The sequence below is a fragment of the Dermochelys coriacea genome, chromosome 8 (genome assembly GCF_009764565.3).
Source record: "Dermochelys coriacea isolate rDerCor1 chromosome 8, rDerCor1.pri.v4, whole genome shotgun sequence".
Classification (NCBI taxonomy): domain Eukaryota; kingdom Metazoa; phylum Chordata; order Testudines; family Dermochelyidae; genus Dermochelys; species Dermochelys coriacea.
Genome location: NC_050075.1, coordinates 7,336,198 through 7,345,842, shown reverse-complemented (window position 1 = coordinate 7,345,842; position 9,645 = coordinate 7,336,198).

Sequence of the window (9,645 nt, the reverse complement as noted above, 5' to 3'; positions counted from 1 at the left end):
TCTACTGAACATTAAATTAGAAAATTTTATTTCAGCAACAGCCTTTATCTTTGCCGTTCTTGCCTGCGGTAAAGCAGTGAGATACAATAATACATCAGGAAGTTGAAAGGAAAGGGGACAAGGCCACATGATTACTGTAATTGTCTCCGCTCTGTGGCAGCAGGGGGAGAGTTATTATGACATAGCTATTCAGCACTGGTGGCACTGACTATCCTTTTCTGTTTTGGTGTCCTCCCACCTATTAAAGAAAAAATCCAGTTTATCACATACAATTTAAAAATAATTTCTAAAAATCAAATCCATGATATTTTCTTACCAACTTTATATCATCGGTGTTGTAAACAGGAAACAGAATCAAACCCTAATTCCTATTCACACCAGACATGTCTTTTTCTTAAGTTTTAGGATCCAAATTTTGCCCTGACAACCTTGAACTGCAGCTGCAGTACTTGTGGCTACAATTGTTTGTGTGTAAAACCCCCAGCATTTGTGTGCACAAATGCAGGATTCTTTACATGCAAAGCAGGATCCTGCATGCACAGATGGAGAGGGATGTTCCCCTAAATATTCTTGGTGCAGACAATGAAGATGGCTGGAAATCTGGCCCTTAACTGTTTCAGTTCAAAAGCATTTCCAGCCCCTGGACAGGAAATAAAGTGCCATCCCACAACAGAGAGGAGAGCTCTATTGCTGTGTACTAGATTAGCCAGAACACAAGTGGGAGTAGAAAGGGGGCAGGATGGTGTCCGGATAAGAGCAACTCTTTGTGGGTTGTGGGGAGGGATGATTTGGCCTCTGAATGTGGAGGAAAAGACTGAGTGGAGCTTCGCTGTCCCCCACCCCAATCCTGGGGGGGTCTCACCCCATGCTCTCCGGGTATCTGGGTAGAACTAGATACCATCAGCTTGCCCAAAGAATCTCTGCTACTGCAGAGGCTGATGTTTCATGCCATCTCCTGGGTACTTTGTTTTCATGATGGTGCTGTGGAAAGATGCGGAGCCTCACCCCACACCAAGCTGAGGCTGCTGGACTCCATGCTGTGCAGCATCAATGACTGCAAACCCCATCGCAGCACAGTGCTGAGCAATCAGACGAGGGGAGGACGGAGACCACCTCTGCGGAGGGGGAGATACAATAGGTGCTGCTTTATTTAGAGTCAAACAGCAGGGTGTATTCCTTTGCCAGATCTGTGTAAACTTTATTCTTATGAGTGTCTGGATCCTTCTCATTCCTTCTATTGCCAGTGGGTCATGCCCCAGCATAAGGCAGGCATGGAACAAATCTTTATTTGTTGCATCACAAACTAGTGACCCCAGCAGCAACACAGCTGTGCCAGGAACCATTGCTTAACCCTAGAAGGCATTCATGGGCTTCCCTGCTTGAAGAAGCTTGAAGAAGCCTGGGTGGGTAGTTAAAACGTTAGAGCGGGAGGTAGGAAATCTGAGTTCTATACCTGGCTTTGTCACTCACCCATCATATAACCTTGGCGCAGTCACTTCACCTGTCTGCATCTCAGTTCTCCCATCCTTAACAAAGGGTGATGGTATTTACCTACATGACAAGGGTGTTGTGATCATTCATATTTGCACAAGTGCTTTGAGATCCTCATGTGGAGGGAGCCATAGAACTGCAGGAGAGTGTATGTATGATGTCTGTAAATGCAGCTTTGCTGCATGTAGTTAGTCCAATGAATCAATACAGTGCCCAGGAACACGTCATCAGGTACATTCACTTCTTGCTTTTGGGCCAGTTGGGCTACTACAGTAACTGGAGGCTAGATGTATGACAGGGATTGGCAACCTTTGGCACATGGCCCATCAGGGAAAGCAGCTGGCGGGCTGGGACGGTTTCTTTACCAGCAGCGTCTTCAGGTTCAGCTGATTGCAGCTCCCACTGGCCGCGGTTTGCCGCTGTAGGCCAATGGGGGCTGCGGGAAGCGGCGGCCAGCACATCCCTTGGCCTGTGCCACATCTTGCAGCCCCCATTGGCCTAGAGCGGCGAACTGCAGCAGTGGGAGCTGCAATCGGCCGAACCTGCAGATGCTGCAGATAAACAAACCATCTCGGCCCATCAGCGGCTTTCCCTGACAGGCCGCGTGCCAAAGGTTGCCGATCCCTGATGTATGATATCAAAGTCCTCCATCAGGTGGCAGTGTAACAATGTCAATCTCGGACATTATCAGCTGCTGTGGATGTAGAAAAGGGAGGCACCTATGTCTGTTGGACAGGGGCAGTTTCCCAAGGTGTATCTGCTACAATTTTTACTCTCCACTGTGTGAGCCAGCAGCAATCTGCAGAGACCAGAAGAAGAAAGTGGCTGTATGCTGCCATGTAAAGACTACGTTTCCCCTGATGATGCACAGTCTGTTTTTCCTTTTAACCACATAGTGTGGCTGTTCTGCCTTCCTTGTTTTCCTCCAAGTTATAGACTCCTGATCCAGCAGAATGGGGAATCTGAAGAAGGGAGTTAATGGAGTGATAGCTCTGGCTCTGTGCTATCATGGAGCTGTTATTTATCAGGCCCATGCATGGGTTTAAGATGCATGGAAATTCCACACCGTGTCCTCAGAGAACCCAGGGGTACCATCCAGACTTGACTGAGGGCAGTGATAGGTTCAGAGAAAAGTACGACGCAGAGCCCAGATTTGACTGAGAATAGCAGTGGGTCTGGAGAGCAGCACTAACTAGCCCTGTGTGAGGGCCGTGTTGGGTCACAGAGCTGTCTTCTGTGAGTTCCTTCCAGATATGTCTGTAAAACAGATCTGAAAGCAATCTTTTTATAATGCTGTCATTACCACTCAGGCCTTGCCCTGATAATCCCCGCTGTGCCCCATTGGGGTTAACTTCAAACAAACAAGCACAAATACTGTGGTGTTGCAAGATGTGTGCTTAGCTTTACCCCTCTGCTGCATGTTGTTTTATTGCTCTCCTCCTGCCTTCTTTGTCTGATGCCTGATGCCATTAATGGACTAGAAGCTTTTGGGGCAGGAAACCTGTCTATTTAACAGTCTGCAAGGTACCAAGCACACCAGAACAACTATGCAAAATAATAAATAACAATGAATGATTTTCCAGGGCAGAGTGACTCTGCCCAGCCTGTACCCAACCATGTCCTTTTCTATGGGTAACTGCAGGCCTGCCATGTGGTGAGAGAAAAGATAGAAAAGGCAGATTCTTGCTTCTGTCATGCTCTCGGACACAGGGAGGTGGCCCTGTAAAGAGATGGTGGAATTCACTCAATGCACAGATGAGTACATTAAGCAGTAGGTGCCAGATCCTCTGCTAGTGCAAATCAGTATAGCTCCACTGATGTTAACTGAGTTATGCCAGGTTGCAGCAGTTGAAAATCTGGCTATAGATACTTTGGTGCAGATTCTAACAATGCATCCCCAAAACTTGTGCAATGCGGGCAGCAGGGTGCCAGTAGACTGATATGCTATTGGGTACATGCAATGCCATACAACTCCTTCTTTCACAGGCCTGGCTCCATGTGCTGCAGGCAGTTGTTACCACTGCTTCCAGAGGAACAAAGATGCCATCTTGCGCTGGCTGTGGATGGCAGCATATGCGCTTGCTGAATTTGGGGTGACCCACCTCCCTTTTCCTTAAGACCATACCCCGGTGTTTCAGGGAATGTACCATGTTGCATTTCCCATATATTTCTGCTCCATGTGCCAAGGGAGGACAATGCACACAGAGTATATTGCTGTGTATCTCCCGGCTGGGTTATCAGATCTGCTCAAGTGTTGTCAGAACTAAGCCTTGCAGCTAGGAAATGGGATTTTCCTTTAGCTCAAATGGTACGGACCTGGGCCTTTGGAGCAGAAGGGCCTGAGTCTAGCCTCCTTAAAGCTCTGAATTCCCCTGTGAGCATGTGTCTGCCCCAGGGCACGCCCCAGCTCATGTGCTGACTCTGTGGTCTCTACTTCACTTCCCCATTTATGTACCTGCATGGTTACAGGCAGGTTTGAGCCTCCAGTGTCTAGAGGTAGAGGGGTGGGTCTGTTCTGCAGCTCAGCTAAAACAGTGCACTGGTCATCTACATGTGCAGCCTTCTCTCCATGGGGGCTACCCAGAGGCTGGTCTCACAATAAAGTACACCCTCCCCACAGCTTGAGAGTTATAAATGGGGACAAATAAAATATGATCTAAATGTCATGGGCCAAATTCACCACTGGCATAAGTGGGTTCAGCTCCACTGACTCCAGAGAGAGCATTCACCTCTGTGGCAGAGCAGGGACCTGTTATGGGGAAGCAGCTTTCAGAGCTGGTCAGGGAATCTACCAGGGCATCTTTTGGTTTGTGGCGCTGTGTCCCTGGACTTCCTGCTGTGGGTACCCACAGGCCAGATTCTGCTGGCTTGTGCTGGCAGAACCCAAGGGGGTAAATCTGGCCTTTTGACAGCAAGACTCTCAGTATCCATTAGATGAAATAATGCAGCAATGCTGGACACCTGCAATTCTATGCACTCTCCTCTTGCTCTGGCTCATTTCATGCTCAGTTAAATTATGCCTCCTGTATGTGGGCTTGTCCATCCCTCACTGTCTCAGAAAACCAGATTAACAGAAACAGCCCTTGAAAAACAGATTTTCTTTAGCCGCTGGGAAAATTTGAGTTCCTTCTCTTAGGGAATGGAAGCAGAAGCTTCCTACAGCACTCATGGAACTCTACTGTGTGGAAACAATGAATGGGACCAATTTTCTTGTACATGAGGATCTTTTCACATGATAGTTCTGCCTCTACCATAATCTCTTGTATCACTCATCCTTATTTTATCTGTTTTTTCTTTCTCTTCTTCTGCTCATTAATGAACTCTCTGCCTGAATGTGTGTAGATATGTATATGTACACATACCTTCACTGGATAATTTTTTATACTTAGTTAATAAGTAATGAATCAAATCTCTTATGCAGAATTTGGCATTTTGAATGACTAGGGAGAATTCGTGTTTGTCTCCTCCCATCTGATGGTATAAGTTTGAGAAGTGCAAATAAAGTTTTGAAAATGACAAAGCAAGAAAAAGTGCCAATTATTGTTGGTATCAGCAGGGGGAGACACACAGCAGATTTAGGGAGCCACCTGGCTAATGGACTGTCCAAACCAGGGGTCTCAAACGCAATTTGCCTTAGGGCCAGGGCCAGTCCTCAAATCCTCCCAGCGGGCCTGTAATGTCACTGCAGATGGTGTTCAGAAAATAAAACTTTTATATTGTAATTTTTATTTTGAATTTCTCAGAAATAATAACACTGTCATACACCTTTATACAATTCTTCGCCTGCCCGAGAGTTTTTAGCATTTGCCAGACACCTGGCAACGCTTCAGTTCGGTCAGTTTGTTGGTGTTTGGCTCCTGTGACTGAGCCGTTGAAACCTTCAGGATTGCAGTGAGGTGGGCATCAGAGAGTTGTGTTCGGGATTTTGACTTGTTTATTATTCATTGTGGAAAAAAGTGATGCTGCCTCCATGGCTGACTCTGCCTGGCAACTAATGATGATATCTCTGTCTCTCTCCCGCAGCCAATGGGAGCTACAGGGGGCGGCACCTACAGTGGATGTGGCCGGCTGCGTGTCTGTCTGCGTCTCTCCTCCGTGGGCCGCAGTGGGGAGGTTCTCAGGCCACAGATGGACCACGGGCTGGGAGTTTGAGACCTCCCTGGTCCAAACTAAGGCCCTTGATTCTGCAAACACATACTCCCAGGAGTAACTTTATGCACATGAACAGTCCGCCTTTGAGCCAACAGGACTATTTGTGTGGGTAAAGAGTAGCAGCCGTGTTAGTCTGTATTCGCAAAAAGAAAAGGAGTACTTGTGGCACCTTAGAGACTAACAAATTTATTAGAGCATAAGCTTTCGTGAGCTACAGCTCACTTCATCGGATGAAGTGAGCTGTAGCTCACGAAAGCTTATGCTCTAATAAATTTGTTAGTCTCTAAGGTGCCACAAGTACTCCTTTTCTTTTTGTGTGGGTAAAGTTAGTCATGGGAGTCTTTGCAGGTTCACACCCCATATGGATAAGCTTTAGAGCCTTACAGGGGCGAGTGGTACAATTTTGTCATATCACTAATCCATTGTTTCAATACACCCATCCAAAAGAAAAGTGTAATAAAAGAAGGGATGTTCTTTGCATATATTTTCCAAATTGTGTAAATTGGGCAACATTGACTCTGAAATCTAAATATAACGGAAGGTGGCAGTTATTTCCTCAGCACTTCTCATTGATACTCCTGCAATCCCAGGTATCTGAGCCTATATGAAAATATACTGGGGATCTTTCCCACGTCTCTGATCCTTGGTTAGGTCCCACAGGCATCTCCTGCTAAGGGGCTGACTTTCAGTACCAAGCACCACTTGACAATGGAATGTTTTTCTTTCTTTCTTTAGAATGTGCATCTCAGGAGGTTCCAAGGTTTTAAACTGAAAACCAAACACTCTGCGTCTTTGGCAGCAGGATTGTGCATTGGGGAAATAAAGAATAAAATGGACAAGGGAGAATTTGGCTGAAATCTGATGGGTTTTGTCCAAAACCCTTTAGACTTATCTGCTCCTCACTGTAAACACATACTCTCATAGTTGCTGTGAAGCCAGTTCCACAGAGACCAAAGTGGAAGAGACACTGCTTTGCCCTATAAAACCGGCAAGATCAAGAGTGTAATCAGATGGGTTTCACTGTAATTTCAAACCATTTGCATTAAATCTTTGTAACTATATATGAACTGGAAGTGGAACTGCTTAGATACGTTTCCATGCCCTTGGATCAACTCTTCAAGCAGAGGCAGAACAGCTGGAAGGTTATTTAAAAACACAACATTTTCTCTTCCCTGTTTCACTTTGCTTGAGATGAAAACAAACACTACAGGTTTTATGGTCCTCCAGGATTCCTGCTTCACCCAGGCAACTTCAGTGAGATAGACAGACAGATAGATAGAAAGATAGCATCTATCATACCTATCACTATAGTATGAAATCCTGCAGTTGCATTGGCCACGTCATATAATCTGTCTGTTTCTCCATCCATCAGTAAAATTGGAATAACAACTGTTAAGATGGGGCAGTGAGGATTCTTTCATTAATGCTTAAATAGCACAAAATATATATAACACATTCCTGTGTTAGTGCTAAGTGTTATTATTCGCAATCCTAAACCTGGGAGATTCATTTAAATGGCATTAAAAGCCGACAGAATTGTGGGAGGGGGACTGTAACCAGAGATTTGGGATAGGCCACACTTAGGGTGGCCCCTCATGCACTCCCAGAATATCAGACATTCATTCTGGTACTTGCACGAATGGCATGGGTTCACCCCCACAGGAGTGACCCCACTCCCACGAGCATGCCCTTGCACGCATGGTACGCACAAAGTTATGCCACATGGGATGCCATTTTGAAGAGTGTGGCGTGATACAGATACTGGACAAAACTTCTTCCAGGTTTGTCTCAGTATTGGACAGGGGACAAACCACCCAAAAGAGGACTGTCCAGCTTCAAACCAGACAAGTGGCCTGCCTAGCCATGCTCCTTTGCCTCTAGAACTCTCACCTGGTGGGGCTGCACAGAGAACCAGCCTTATTTTCACATCATGGCTTATTTTCTGCTTGAATTACATCCATCCTTCCCCATGCAAAGCCCCAAATGGGCTTTGTGCAAGGAAACCTGGGAAGGTGGGGGATGGATCCATCTGCCCAATCTGCAGCCAGGACATGGGGCCAGAGCACAGCCCCCTCTGGCCATTGTTCTGGGCTCTGATCAGTTACAGTAGCCACATCCCTTCCTTATCCACTCTCTGAGGGATTCCCAGTGGCTGGATTCCCATAAGAACAGAGCCTTTGGCCCTGTCCATGGCCAGGCCACTCTATCCTGGCCTATTTGGAGCTGGCATTGAGACCCTTTCTGTGTTTGCAGAAGTCCCCTGCACGGCTCTTCCTTGCAGGGCTTGTGTAGTACAGCGGACCTCATACAGGCCTTCTGCAAAGGGATGAATTCACCAAGGAGAGAATATACAGGTGTGCTTGTCCCCTTCGTAGCAAGGCAGGGGAGAAGAGAGGGAAGAAGGGAAGGAAGCAGGAGGCTGAGAAAATAGATTAAGCAAGAGGAGAGCAAGGCAAAGGAGAGAAGAGAGAGAAAAGGGATGGGAGATAGAAGTGAGACATGTTCTGGGCTGCGGGACTCTGATTATTCACTTTTCCCTTGATGCTGCTGCCTGTAGCTAAATATACAGAAGCAGATTTCATATGGTTATAAAACCTCCGCCTCGCTTGGTCTCCTTCCTCCAAGAGCTCTTGTATAAACCATCAGAGGCTTGCCTGCCAAGGGCTCTGACATGTTAACGAGTGAGAGTCCCCACACCAGCTCTTCCCTACAGCCTGGAATCTATGTTTGCATTCCATCAGGAGCCCCAGTCCTTCCCTCATCCAAGCTCCAAAACAGGGTTACAGGGAATATTAAAGTTTATGGTTGCTGTTTATTTGTATGTTCATTCCACACTTTGCATACATTCCTCCTGACATTTCACACTCAGCACAGATGTCTAGCGCACCCTTGCATTGTCAAAGCTGCTTTGCACCACTGCCCTTCTAGTTGCTGGTTAATACTTCCTTGGCTCCATAAGCTAATGACCAGCTGCCACCATCATGGGGGAGTTAATGCAGCCCCAGTCTGCCAGGAGTGCCAGCTTTTGTGTAGGGGTTGGAGGATGGTGCCTGCCCCTCATGCTCCTGTCCCCACTGGAGCTGCAGACCCCCAACCATGCAGAGTTGCCTTTGTCAGGTCTGATGAGGGTGGATGTTGTCAAGAAGTTTGACCCCCACAGTTATGTGGGGATGGGATCTGCAATCAGCTGTTACTAATATAGGCCAGACAGTCTGGCCAATAGTAGTTTAAATGCTGTCGGAGTCGCTTCTGTCATTTTGAACATATTCAACAGCCAGCGTATCACAGCCATGAAATAGAGCCTTCAGGTCACATCAGATCCCCAAATCACTATTCTCTAGCTGGCAATGTGATTTTTGCTATGTTCATTAACTACATAAAAGTTTGCCACAAAATTCAATCATATACAGAACACTTTGATGTCAAACATGGAAGTCTTGGGCCCATTGAAGGTAGAGAAATAATTCATTTGCCTTGCTTGCTACACTGCAGCAAAATGTCTTTGAAAACCTAGGTATATTCACTGTTTAAGCAGGAGAGGAGCCAGAAAGAGATATTCACAGACAATCAAGAATTCTGAATACAGGCAGAATGTCACAAGGTGCTGCGCTGATGCAAAATATAAATTGCCGGATACAAATGCCAACGTTTACAGTTGCTTTCTGTGATGATTGTTGCTATTAGGGATGGGCATGAACTAGATTCAAACACACACAAACTTTTGGGAAGCTCAGATCTGGATCCCCATCTAGAGCCGAACTTTGCAACTCAGAAAGAAAAGGAGGACTTGTGGCACCTTAGAGACTAACAAATTTATTTGAGCATAAGCTTTCGTGAGCTACAGCTCACCTCATCGGATGCATTCAGTGGAAATGAAGTGAGCTGTAGTTCATGAAAGTTTATGCCCAAATAAATGTGTTAGTTTCTAAGGTGACACAAGTCCTCCTTTTCTTTTTGCGAATACAGACTAACAAGGCTGCCACTCTGAAACCTGTCATTTTG